Source organism: Bombus terrestris, unplaced genomic scaffold (genome assembly GCF_910591885.1).
Source record: "Bombus terrestris unplaced genomic scaffold, iyBomTerr1.2, whole genome shotgun sequence".
NCBI lineage: Eukaryota > Metazoa > Arthropoda > Insecta > Hymenoptera > Apidae > Bombus > Bombus terrestris.
This window is the reverse complement of record NW_025963552.1, coordinates 5,055,986-5,071,061: the sequence shown is the minus strand read 5'-3', so window position 1 is coordinate 5,071,061 and position 15,076 is coordinate 5,055,986. Positions and strand designations below refer to the sequence as shown.

General features: G+C 32.5%; 1 non-coding gene and 1 pseudogene across 1 annotated transcript; both read right to left on the bottom strand.

Annotated features, from left to right (window-relative positions):
- Positions 1 to 2,187: 2,187 nt before the first annotated feature.
- LOC125387019 lies at positions 2,188 to 2,306 on the bottom strand. The gene has a single exon (XR_007227622.1). It is a non-coding gene; the product is annotated as a 5S ribosomal RNA (ribosomal RNA).
- An 8,979-nt stretch (positions 2,307 to 11,285) lies between these two features.
- On the bottom strand, positions 11,286 to 11,959 carry LOC125387016 (annotated as a pseudogene).
- Between the last annotated feature and the right edge of the window lie 3,117 nt (positions 11,960 to 15,076).

Genomic DNA, 15,076 nt, shown 5'->3' with positions numbered 1-15,076 from the left:
GGAAGCGTAAGACATTGTATTATTTTCAAAAGTATTCACTAATATTTACTTTTGGAATAACAGAACACGATTATACATAGAGTGAGTAACTTCAATATTCGGATACCACAAAATTTTAAGTTTGTTCCACTATAATTTTGTTTACAACAGAAAAAAACCATGCATGGTCACATATATCAGGTCATCCCATAAGTTCGTGCCGACTCTTGTGTGTGTACATTTCATGTGTCGATTCATAAACATACGGCGATAAGGGGCCAATGCACTTGAGCTTAACTGATCGAGAACAGGCTAGAGCAAATTTTCATGGGTATAAATAAGGTCGTAATATGGTGAACACAGTGACTTCTAACAGTAAAAAATCATGGGTGAAATGCGTATCCATTTTCGACATCTCATGTTATATGAATTTCGGAAAGGAAGTTCTATAACAATTGCCACGAAAAACATATGTGCCGTTTACGGAGAAAATGCGTTTTCATCTCGCACCTGTAGGAAGTGGTTCCGACGTTTTAGAGCTGGGAGTTTCTGTTTAGAAGACGAGGAACGCTCCGGGCGTCCTCCTCGGACAGACGAAGATAAAATTCGGGATCTTGTTGAAAAATCACGAAGTTTGACAGTTCAAGAGATGTCAAATGTTCTGAAAATACCTAAGACAACGATTCATAGGCGTTTAAATGACCGGGTTTAGTGAATAGAAACAACGTTATCTTCCATCACGACAACGCTAGACCGCATGTCGTAGCGAAAAGCGTTACAAAAAAATTGTCTGAATTTAATTGGGAAATTTTACCACATCCCCCATATTCCCCAGACATTGCCCCATTTGATTATCACTTGTTCAGAGCATTACAACACTTTTAGTAGATAAAAAATTTGAAAATATAGAAATTCTCAAAAATAGCTTAGAAAATTGTTTTAAAGAAAAACAAGAGAACTTTTATCGAGACGGAATAATGGCCCTACCAGAAAAATGGGAAGAAGTTGTACAACGAGAGGGGGATTACATTTTTTCATGAAACTGAAAGGTATGTAAACAATCTTAACATATATAACCGCTCGAAAGACTGCACGAACTTATGGGATGACCTAATACAATGTATACTTTCCCGCAGGAGCAAGGAATCTGGTAAGTCCCTGGGGTGATCCTATCCGAGTGGTTTGAAAAGGTTCTGGTATTATGTTCTGCAGTAAGGCATTCCTAGCCTATTCAGTTCCTTTTATGGCTACGTTTTGTCCAAAATTTTGATAGTTCTGTATGTTAGCGAGTGGATGACAGATTGTTTCTGGGATGTGTGATGGTATCTGTTGGTGCAGGTCGGTTTTCTATAGACTTCGTGTCGTAGTATGTTGTTGGGTTTCTTGCAAACGAGGACAACGAAGAAAGTTAGCTTTCGGCTTTGTTCGACTTCTATAGTGAATTTGATATTTGCATGTTGTGCGTTCAGTTAGTTATTTAGTTAGTTTAGGAATAGGTATAGTTCGTCTCGTCCATGTGGCCAGATAACAAAACAATCATCTGCGTATTTGTACTATATTGTTGGCCTCTTACAGGTCTCTCTGAGGGTCTGCGTTTCAAAATATTCCATCCAGATATTGTCTACGATGGGCGATACATACGGGCCTATAGCTGTTCCTGATGTTTGTTCGTAAAATTTATCGTTTACCGAGAAGTGTGGACTGGTGAGGCAGTGTCCACTAGGTCGGATGAAAAGTGTGGGAGGTATTTCACGATGTCGAAGGTATCGAGAATAAGCGCTCTTGAGAATAGTGACACAATGACATCGAAGCTCGCGAGAATATTTTGGATGTGAGAAATTATTGCACTGACGATGGATCTAAGAGGAATATAATTCTAATGTATTTTTGGAAGAAAGTACATTATTGCATGTAAAGGATTTCTGCAGAGAGCAATTCTTAATCGGATTTTGCGCGCGCACAGGCAAACCTATACGCTGTCCATCGTGCGTTTTTCTAAGTAAGGGCTAATATTCACTAATACTTGAAAAATAGAGAAGTCCAAAAATTATTTAAATGGTCAGTTATATTTTGCGGTAATGATGTTGTTTAACGATTTCGCATATTGTTTATACAAAACATCAAATTAAAAGTATAAAAAGATATAGTCAAAATTAAAAACATTAAATCTGATTGTTCGATTGGCTAAGTGTTGAGAAAAGTAAAAAGAGCCAACGCCACACGGAGTTCCCAAGCGGTCACCCATCTAAGTACTAACCGTGCCCAGCGCTGCTTGACTTTCGTGATCGGACGAGAACGAGTATTTTCAACACGGTATGAACGTTGGCTGGGGTAATCAGTTTTGTTATTTCATGTTATCGAATAGACTAAATATTTAAGAAAACATACATGTATATATGAGGATAAATGGTATTTTCAGACGTGCATACAGATATATAAAATTTTTCCTGGCTTCGTTTCCCAAACAATGGATTGTGAAGTTCCGTCATGTAGGTACGCGTATACTTAAAAAGTAGCGAGTCAAATGGACGCAACTTCATAACTGATTTTCTGGAAAACCAAGTCATGTGTCAGAAATTGTCACTTCATCCTCGACTTATTTTTGTATAGGAAATCAGGCCCTTTCGACTTGCGTAATACTATATAACGTAGTACTATATAACGTAATGCTGCTCGCTGCACAGGATTATCGAAATAAAGGACAACGTGGTACAATTTGCAAAGCATTGGCCGATATAGTCTCTTATATTCCGGAATCTATAAAAACTGTGACCGAAAGGACGATATATTCAAATGGAATGCAACGCCTTGATAATTTTGAAACACCGCGGTACTCTAATTGATATTGAAATTCAAAGAATAATGATCCCTATGTACTTTATTTACAAAACAATCTCGATTCTCAAACTTTCCGCCAGGCAATGTGTACTCCAGCAAAAAATCCTCAAAGCGATGTTGAATAATACATAAGTCCAATTATCGCCATCGAAGATTTTCGCTATTTCATTCCCAGGCTCTTGACTTCATACCCAAACACTCGTTAAACTTCCAAACTTTCATCCATAAAGAGTTAATGAACGTGAACTCTAACCAATTCCTGCTGTGACCTTTGATGCGCTACACTTCTCATCGGGCGCGATTTACTGCGGTTTACAGCTATTTACTACGGTACAAGAAACCATGAACAAAGTCGCACGCGTCATTATGGCGCGCCAGAAGCTATTCGTTGCCTGGTGTTTCGCATGGTTTTCACTTTTCGGGGATAATGGCAGTACCGAACGCCCCTGAAGAACACCAGATACCGAATCAGGAGGCTGATAAATGTCAGATAAATTTAAGCGACACGAACATGAAGAGCGGCAGAAATCATCGACTGGTACTAAACGAGTTTCTGATGACGCCTTTCGAGGTGCTTTACTAGTGATCGCGGGTTGGAAATTGACGGGATAGAGGATCTGGTTGGACGAGGAAGTCGTACGACGCAACGTATCGGCAGCTTGACTAGTCCCCTTTCCGATACGCGACGACGGCAATTTATCAGGCCGGTGTAAACATTCGCTGGCGATAGCAGCCATCCCAGACGCGTCGCCGTCGGAAATAAGATATTTTTCAATGCGGTCGAACGCCTTACTGCGGAACCCGAGCAACTTCTGAGCAACTTGTTGAAGTGATCACCACTTCTAGGAAAACTCCACATCTGGTCTTTTTAGCTTTCTCAAGCGCTGAAGCCATCGACAGCATATTGACAAAAGAATAGCAGGGAGGCAGACCATAAACAGTAGACAGGCGACGTTGGCTTCGGGGTTTTCAGTCATAAAGTAACACTGCTAGCGTGCGGATCTGGACCAGCTCAAATTGTATTCCTGTATTTCATTATTAAGTCAAATATATACTTTGTATCTTACACTTTATCCACGCATTTTCTCTCTTTATATAGTGATTAACCTCAACACAACTGATGCATCGCTCGAATGGAAAAATGCCGTCCAAATCGAGGAAACCCATCTACCGTCGAAATTGGTAAACCATCTGTGTTTAAGCAACCAAGAAGATTACAACACGCAACCGAATAGCATAATTGTCCGATACGTCAGAACGTTGGCTCGTGGCCAACCAAGATCCAAAATAACAGCTTAAGTTTTCAAGTTAAAAGTCGAGCAAATTGGGTAACAAATATGGTATCGTGGACAAAAGGCCTAAGATATCGGTCGCGCCATAAACAATGTGGCGAGAGCCGAAACGCCATCGGGTCCATCAATGTGTCACGTAAAATAAGAAAGAAATTTAAAGGAAAGAAGAAAACTTTATTTTTTCCTCGTTTATACACTTCTGAACTCTAGCCGTGGCCATTCGAGACTGAGGCTCTTACAATATTTTCTTACTTTCGGTGACGTCTGTTTCTTCTTTTGTTTGTCATCCTTCATTATCCCCACTACCCTGTAGGCGTACGTGACTGTTGCTACGCTTCTAGAACATTCGGTGGAAGGACCATTAGGACATAGATGAACCCTCAGGTACTCCGGCAATACACATTGTCGCCAAGGTCGCCATGTGTAATGTTCAAGTATCGGCTGTCTGGAGAATGTTTAGCAGTGGTCGCCTAAGGTGACGTCAGGGCAAAAGAGTTTGGGGTTACACTCCCCCCTCCTTAGAATGAACTTAGTCCTCGAAGTTCCTTTTCCTCTTTAAGATAGATGGGTGAAATTTTGCCTTGGGTGTTTCCAGGTCGAAGGTTACTTGTGAATCGTTGCTGGTGCTGGGCACAGGTAGAATCGGGGTGAATATGTTGATAGGTGCCGGGTTGATTGGCATCGGAGCGCTGGCTGGTGGATTGTTATTTGTCGTGTTTCGCTTGATTTTACAACAGAATAAATGAAAACACAATTTCGGCATTCCTATTTTGTTGAGAAAGTATAAGCATATGAGAGCAATGGATAAATATCCTATAATTTGTAATATAGATATTCCCCGTGATTCAACTTGATCGATTCTATGAGCAAAAGTTAGTTGATTCGTTTGATCTTCGATTCCATCCAGAGTGTTTTTGTATCCGTAATTATCGTTAATAAGTTTTGGAGTTTTCTCTAGTTTATTTAGTAAAATAGTCCAGTCTGAATCATTAGCTACATTGACTGTTTTGATTTTAATCTCGTAGGAAATTTCCTTGCTACTACCACTGATTCTCATATGGTTATTCTTGTACAATATGTCTACGGTTTTATTGGTTTGTAACAAAGATGGTTTCTCTAATCTAACAATTCGATGTGTCTTTTCTTCGAAAATGCTCAGATCTACTGGTTTTTCTGGTATAGCTATAAAATGATTCTCAGCGTTTAATGGGATAAAAGTTATATCTTCAATGTTATAAACTACTACCTTACAGAATTTGACAGTGTTTTCTGCGTTTAAGATTTCAGAGCTACAATCGTGCTTCACTCGACGGTCGTGAATCGGCTGAGTTTGTTTGCAAATGTAAAAGTCAGATATAGAACGGCATTGCTTATCCAGGTAGTTTTGATCGACATTGATGTAGTTTAGTCCTGACGTTAAAAATATCGGATGAACTACTAAAGGTGCTAAAAACACTTTGTTCGTGAGAAATGGTATGGGATATATTTGCTCTATATCCCATTCCATGTCCATAACTGTTGGTACAGAAATTACAAAGAAAACTTTGTTTTGTCGAGTAAACAATGTGAGTTCTGAGATATCTAAAATATTTTGGAAATTCTCTTCCTTTGGTATAAAAGCGTTTCCTACTGTTTTGCTACCTAGTACTTGGGCGTAATTGTTAATAAAAGTTCCGGGATCAATAATCTGTGGGCTTATTATTCCTTGTTTTCCTAAGATGATTAAATTGAATATTTCGTCGATTTGGAAATGTAAGTCAGAGAGTGAGCTTTCTAGAGCTATGACTTTTATTAAGGTGATCTCGTTTTTGTTAAGCGTTTTAAGTTCGTTTGTTACACCTGTGTCTACTTGCTTCAGTCGCTGGATGACGTCGTTATTTAAAATTCGTTTAATCAAAGCTGTCTGGTTGGCTACTATGGTTTTTAGGCTGTTACCTTCTTCAAAGAGTTTGTCTATATTTTTGTTGATTATATCTAGATCACAGTTCCGCCTGGGCAGGCGACCTAAACGGACGTGCGAAACAGTGCTCCAGTGAAAGTGCGGCAAGAGAGAAGAGAAAGGGACAAAGTTAACGCCAAAAATAGACAAAACGTGGAATCATGCAGATTCCACCAATAAAAATAATTAACTCCGGTGAAACATTTTTCATAAATAAAGCTACAGACTCTACATATGTAGAGAAAAATGATGATATTATGGAAACAACACAATCCGACGAGGAGCAAAACATGTCAATACACCAGGAAGAAAGCTGGACGGTGGCAACCTCCAGCAAAAAACGGAAGGTAACCCCGCTCGCGAGCGCGAGGAAAAATGATACATATGAAAAAAAACAATGGCTACAAGATATCAAGCTACACAATCCATTCAGCGCACTGCCAGAAGAGGCAGCAACGGACCCAACGGAAAGTCCGACAAACCGTACTCCCAAACCACCACCGATATACGTAGACGCAAAAATAATTGACCCCCTCATCGAACTACTAAATAACATCGCAGGGAAAGACAACTATATCATCAAACAAATAAAAATAGACCAGGTGAAGGTGCAAACCAACACCCCAGAAACATTCAGAAAAATTACAAGATCACTAAAAGAAAAAAATGCAGCATATCACACTTTTCAGCTCAAAACCGACAAAAGCTACAAAGCAGTAATCAGGGGACTACACCCAAAAAACAAATACTGGAAAAATAAGTGAAGAACTGGCAAAAATCGGACACCAGGTAAGGTCAATAAATAACATAAACAAATACGATACCAAACAACCATTACCGCTATTCCTGGTTGAACTAGAACCTAAAAACAACAATAAAGAAATATACGATATAGAAAAATTACTAAACACAATAGTAAAAGTTGAACCACCCAGATATAAAAAAGAAATCCCACAATGCATAAGGTGCCAACAATACGAACACACCAAAAACTATTGTAATAGAACCCCGGCATGCGTTAAATGCGCAAAAAATCATCTCACGACACACTGCCCATCCACGGGAAAAATTGAGGAGGTTAAATGCTACAACTGTAACGGAAACCACCCAGCTATAAAGGATGTGAAGTAAGAAAACAATTACAACGTAAACTGTTCCCGCCCCTACGAAGCAGAACAATCACTAACACACAAGCCCAACAGGACAGCACAAATCCTGAAATAATTCCAAGTACAGAGCAAGCTACAAACACCAAACCTATCAGCACCAACACCATTGGTGGTCTAAGCTATGCTCAAATAACCAGCCAATCAACACATACACCCAATCAATACCACAGCAATAGTAACAATGACACTGCAGAAATCAAAGAACTGCTCAAACAATCCATAAAGAACACCGAAATGCTAACCAGAATGATAAGCGAACAAAATGCAGTACTCAAACAGCAAACCCAACAAATCACAGTCATGCTACAACTAATTACAAACGTGCTAAGCAAAAAATAAAAACGGACACTCTAAAAATAGCAGCCTGGAACTCAAACGGCCTACAACAACGGGCCCTCGAAACTAAAACATTCATATACAATAATAATATAGACATACTACTTGTCTCAGAAACACACTTCACTACAAAAAGCTATTTGAAAATACCATACTACACCATATATGATACCAAACACCCCTCAGGAAAAGCTCACGGAGGGACAGCAGTGATAGTCAGAAACGATATCAAACATCATCTTCACAGCCAAGTTAACAAAGAATATTTACAAGCAACCACTATTACAGTTCAAACTAGCAGCAACTACTTCCAGTTGTCAGCAGTATACGTGCCTCCGCGACACAAAATAACAACACAAATGTGGGAAGAATACTTCCAGGACCTAGGGGACAAGTACATCGCAGCGGGAGACTACAATTCAAAGCACACGCTCTGGGGATCAAGAAACATTACACCTCGAGGTAGAACACTGGAAAAATACATTAGAAATAATAACCTCAATATATTATCCACAGGATCACCGACACATTGGCCGACTGACCTGAACAAAAAACCAGATCTTCTGGACTTTGCAGTTACAAGGGGACTAAACACAAATAAACTAAAAATAACACCCAACCTCGAGCTCAGCTCCGATCATACACCCATAATAATTGAATACAGAAACAAACCAATTCACTATAGCAAACCAGAAACACTATGCAATAAAACCACCAATTGGCAAACTTTCAAAGAAATAATAGAAAGCAAAATAAACTGCAACATCCCGTTAAAAACTCCTGAACACATAGAACAGGCAGTAGCAACATTGACAGCAACTATTCAGGAAGCAGCAAGGACAACCACTACTCCCGAACCAACCAGCAGACAAACAATAACAATCCCGCAAGAAATACTCGACAAAATCAAAGAAAAAAGAAAAGCAAAAGCAAAATGGCAAAAATACAGAACCCGAGAAAACAAAAAACACTTAAACAAACTTGCAAAGGAAATAAAAAACAAAATAATGGAGCACAACGATAACGAATTCTCAAAGTTCATAGGGACACTCTCCACACACGAGAACACCAACTATTCACTATGGAAAGCCACGAAAAAAATAAGGAAGCCAATAATACCCGTCCCGGCAATCAGAAAAGCAGATAACACATGGGCAAGAAGCAACGAAGAACAAGCTGAAGAATTCTCCAACCACCTCTACAACACATTCACACCACACATTACCAACAACACCAACCTCAAAAGTCATACGGAGGAGGATCCACAAACCACTGCTACCACAGCCGACAAGGAATACACCATACCTAAAACATCGGCACAAGAAATTAGAAACATAATTGATAAAACAAAAAACAACAAAGCGCCAGGAATCGACCTAATTAATGGTAAAATCTTAAAAAACCTTCCGCCAAAAGCAATAAGACTAATAACAGTAATATTCAACGCAATTCTAAGAATTCAATACTTCCCCAAACCATGGAAATTAGCACAGATCAAAATGTTACATAAACCAGGCAAAGACCCGCACCAAACTGCATCTTACAGACCAATATCACTGCTTCCAGTATTTTCCAAAATACTGGAAAAGATAATATACGACCGCATAAAACCAATAATAGAGACAAAAAAACTAATACCGGATCACCAATTTGGTTTCAGAAACAAACACTCCACGATAGAGCAAATGCACAGGCTTATAAACGAAATAATAGTAGCACTAGAAAACAAGGAATACTGCACAGCCCTCTTCATAGACATAGAGAAAGCATTCGATAAAATTAACCATGAAAGTCTACTACAAACAATTAGGAAACAATTCCCGGAGCAAATACACCACTTAATAAAATCCTACCTAAGCTGCAGAACCTTCGTAATAAAAATCAAGGACACACATTCTCAAGTTAAAGACATCAAGGCCGGGGTACCACAAGGAAGCGTCCTAGGCCCAATACTATACACATTATACACGGCGAACATACCAACAACTACCAACAGCACAGTATTGACATTCGCGGACGACACAGCTATACTAGTCAGGCATACTAACCCAGAAACGGCAGTCAAAATACTACAAGAACATATCGTAAAAATAGAAAATTGGCTACAAGAAAAACAAATAAAAGCAAACCCCAATAAATGCAACCATATTACATTCACGCTACGGAAAAAGATACCACCAAACATCCTATTGAACGGCACGCATATAACGCAAACAAAGCATGTCAAATATCTAGGACTCCACTTAGATCAAAAACTCACCTGGAAACTACACATCAAATCAATAGTAGAAAAAATACAGAAAACAAGAAGACAAATGCATTGGCTAACAAGCCGAAAATCCAAACTAAGCACAGAAAACAAGTTAAAAATATATAAAACGATCATAAAACCAATCTGGACGTACGGAATACCACTATGGGGGACGGCAGCAATGAGCCATATAAACAAAATAGAGGTAATACAGGCTAAAATCCTCAGGACAATAGTAAACGGACCTTGGTACGTCAGAAACGAAGATATACGAAGGGACCTGGGAATGCCAACGGTCAAGGAAGAAATCAACAGATACTCCGAGAAATACAAATTAAGAATAGCAACACATATAAACCGGCTAGCTGCGGAAACATACAAAATCACAAATATGGACAGAAGACTAAAAAGGAAGCACCCAGCAGACCTTATAAAGGACATAACCTAAGAAATACGAGGATGGTACCCCGCTGGGGGTAGCCACCAACATGCTAATTTAACCGTTAAAAAATTCCACCAAATGTCCAAATTGGACAAATTGTGAATTTTAATAAATAAAAAAAAAAAACATAAGCTTGAATTAAAGCTATTGAAATTTCTAAAGTTAATAATATATTTTGAATTATTAATGTCATTGGAGATAATAATAGAAAATTTATTATGAAATTTCTTAATAAAATTAAAATTAAATGTCCTGAAATTAAATTAGCTGATAAACGAATTGATAAAGTTCAAGGTCGAATAATTAATCTAATTAATTCAATAATTACTATAAAATTTATTAAGAATTTTGGTGAATTTAATGGAACTAAATGTCTTAAAGTTTTAATAGGAAAATTAATAATAGAATAAATTATAAATCTTATTCATAAAGATAAAGATATTGATAAATTAAATAATAAATGTCTTGTTGATGTAAAAATATAAGGAATTAATCTAAATAAATTTAATATTATATTATAAATTATAATTCTTAAAAATATAATAATATTTATAATATACTTATTTGATATAATTATTTTATATTCATTAAATAAATATTTAATTAATAATTTAAAAATTATTATAATTCGTGAAGGAATTAATCAATATATATTAGGAAAAATAATAATTGGAATAAATATAAGGATTCAGTTTAATTGAAAGTAATTATTAATTGATGGATCAAAAGTTTCAAATAAATTTATCATAACGATTTTCATTTTTTATAAATAATTTTTTTTTTAATTTTTAATTTTAAAATTTAGTAATAAAGAATTTATTAAAATTATAATTGAAATTAAACAAATTATGCATAATAAAAAAATTATAAATCAATTAATAGGTATTATTTGTGGAATCCATTAGAAGTAAATTTTAATTACTATTATTGATTTAAAAGATCAATTCTTAATTTCAGACATCTAATGATAGAAAAATAATAATTTGAATTATTAATTTTAGAATGACAATCTAATGTTATTTAATTTAACTAATTTTTCATATTATTTTTTTTTTTAATTCATTTTGAAAATATTTCATAAGAGGTTCTTTCTAATATAATTGGTATAAAACTATGATTTATTCCACAAATTTCAGAACATTGACCAAAATAAATTCCAGGACGAATACAAAATAAATTTAATTGATTAATTCGTCCAGGAATTGCATCAACTTTAATTCCTAATGAGAGAATTGTTTATGAGTGAATTACATCTAAAGAAGATACAATTATACGTATTGAAATTTTAAATGGGATAATTAATCGATTATCAGTTTCTAAAAGTCGAAATTGATTTATTGATTCATAATTTAATATATATGAATCAAATTCATAATTATTAAATTCTGGATATTTATAAGATCAATATCATTGATGACCAATAGATTTAATTGAAAAATAAGGATTTATAATTTCATCAATATAATATAAAATTTTTAAAGATGGGAAACAAATAATTATCAAAATAATTATAGGAGTTAAAGTTCAAATAATTTCAATAGTATGATTTTTTAATAGATTTAAATTTAAGAAATTATTTATTGAAAAATCTATAATGAAAAATATGGTTAAAGAAATAATTATTATTATTATTATTATTGTTAAATTATGAAATGAAATAAGATTATCAGAATAGAAAGAATTTGAATCTTGAAATAAAAATATGTTTCATGTAGAAATTTTTAATAATTAATAAAATTTATTTGAATTTTAAGTTCAATTCAAAGTAGTGACTTATTAAATATTTATATTAATAAAAGAAAAATAGATATCTTTATTGTTGAATTTTAAATTCAAAGCACTAATCTGCCATATTAATATTATATTAGACATAATATTTATATTAAAAAGGTAATTTATTTATTGAAAATATTTTTAATTTTATTTTTTGAAATTAATGGGATTTCAATTAGTGAATGATCAAAAGGAGGATAATTATTTAATCATTCAAGTGATGATTGATGGAATTTAAATAAAATTAATCGTTTAGAAATTAATCTTTCAAAAATAATAAAAATTAAAAATAATATCCTATTTATTGAAATTATTGCTCCAATTGAAGAAATTAAATTTCAACAATAATATGAATCTGGATAATCTGAATATCGTCGGGGTATAGATATTAATCCTAAAAAATGTTGAGGAAAGAATGTTATATTTACACCAATAAATATTATAATAAATTGAATTTTTAATCATTTTTGATTTATTGTTAAACCTGTAATTATTGGAAATCAATGAATAATACTTGTAATAATAGCGAAAACTGTTCCTATTGATAAAACATAGTGAAAATGACCTACTACATAATATGTATCATGTAAAATAATATCAATTGATGAATTAGAAAGTATTACACTAGTTAATCCTCCAATTGTAAATATTAAAATAAATCCAATTGATCAAATAATTGTAATATTGAAATTTATTTTTGAACCATGATATGTTGCTAATCATCTAAAAACTTTAATTCCTGTAGGTACGGCAATAATTATTGTAGCTGATGTAAAATATGCTCGTGTATCAACATCTAATCCTACAGTAAATATATGATGAGCTCAAACAATAAAACCTAAAAATCCAATACCTAATATAGCATAAATTATTCTTAAATTTCCAAAGGTTTCTTTTTTACCTCTTTCATTTATAATAATTTGAGAAATTAATCCAAATCCCGGTAAAATTAAAATATATACTTCTGGGTGACCAAAAAATCAAAATAAATGTTGATAAAGAATTGGATCTCCTCCTCCTATAGGATCAAAAAATGAAGTATTAAAATTTCGATCAAATAATAGTATAGTAATTGCACCAGCTAGTACTGGTAAAGATAGAATTAATAAAATAACTGTAATGCATACTGATCATGAGAATAAATTAATTTGATCATAATTTAATGAAAAATTTTTTATTATTAAAATAGTAACAATAAAATTTAATGATCCAATAATTGAAGAAATTCCTGATATATGTAAAGAGAAAATTGCAATATCAACTGATGGTGATGAATGAAATAAATAAGAAGATAAAGGAGGGTAAACAGTTCATCCTGTACCTACATTAGGTGTAAATATATTTCTTAATAGTAATATAAATAATGATGGAGGTAGAAGTCAAAATCTAATGTTATTTATTCGAGGAAAAGCTATATCTGGTGATCCTAATATTAGTGGAATTAAATAATTACCAAATCCACCAATTATAAATGGTATAACTATAAAAAAAATTATTAGAAATGCATGTCTTGTTACTAAAGAATTACAAATTTGATCATTATTAATTCATATACCTGGATGTCTTAATTCTATTCGAATTAATAAACTTATAGATGAACCAATTATTCCTGATCATATAGCAAAAATAAAGTATAATATTCCAATATTTTTATGGTTAGTTGATATTAATCATTTTTTTATTAAGATTTATAAATTATTTATATTTTTAATTTTGAAGATTAATAGTTTTTAAATTAACTTAAAATCTTTAAAATTTTAAATATAAGTATTATGTCTGAAAAAGAAATAAATTGTAAATTTATTAATGAAAATTAAAATTTTTCTAATACTAATTTAAATTATATATATAAATATAAATATAAATATAAATATAAATATATATAAATATATATATATATATATATATATATATATTTATTTATTTATTTATATATATTGATAAAGTCTGCGTGTGGCGAGCCACGGGACAGAAATCGTTGAAACGCTTACAGTCGTGCCCCGTCCTAAGTATTTCTTTTAAGGACAGCTATAGGGTTACTTCATGCCTTTGTTAGACAAAGCGTTCATCCCTTGACCGCGACTACGTTCGGCGACTGGTTGTCGCCTCGAGCCCGAGCTCACTATCATAAATCTCAAATAAGTACAGTCGAATCGAATGACAACAGTTTCTTAATTCGGCTATGGTGAAATCTAAATTACAACACTAGGGGTCTTCCCAAATTTCCGAAGGGAAGGTTCCAGTATTCTTTCATCTCCGACATATATATATATATATTTATATTTTTTTATAAAAATTTTATAATGGAGTATTTATAAATAAATAAATAAATTTATAAATAAATATTAATAAATGAAATTAAAATTATAAAAAATTATATATATTATAATTTATATTTAATTAAATTAGTTAATTATTAAATATTATTAAATTTCCATTTTTTGTTAAATATAAAATTTAAATATAAAATTTTTTAAATATAAAAAAAATGGAAATTTAATAATATATGAATATAATATTTTAATTAATTTTAATATATACAATGAAATATATACAATAATATTATTTTTTAAAAAATTTTTTAATAGAAAATTTAAATTTAAAATAATTTTAAAATTTATTGGGAGATTAAATTTTAAAAATATATTTAATTTTAAATTAATAATAATAATAATGATAATTTGAGTTAATTTTTTTAAAAAATTGTTTAATAGAAAATTTAAATTTAAAATAATTTTAAAATTTATTGGGAGATTAAATTTTAAAAATATATTTAATTTTAAATTAATAATAATAATAATAATAATAATAGCGATAATTTGAGTTAATTTTTTCGTATAAATATTGAATTTATATAAAAATAAATTAAAATTTAGGTTTTAAATAAAATTATTGTATAATTTAAATTAATAAAATTATTTGATTTTTTTTTTTAATTTTATTTTATTAATATTATATATATATATAATAAATATATGAAAATAAATTGGATTTTATTATTAAAGTAGAAGAATTTACAATGAAATATATATAATAATATTATTTTTTGAAAAAATT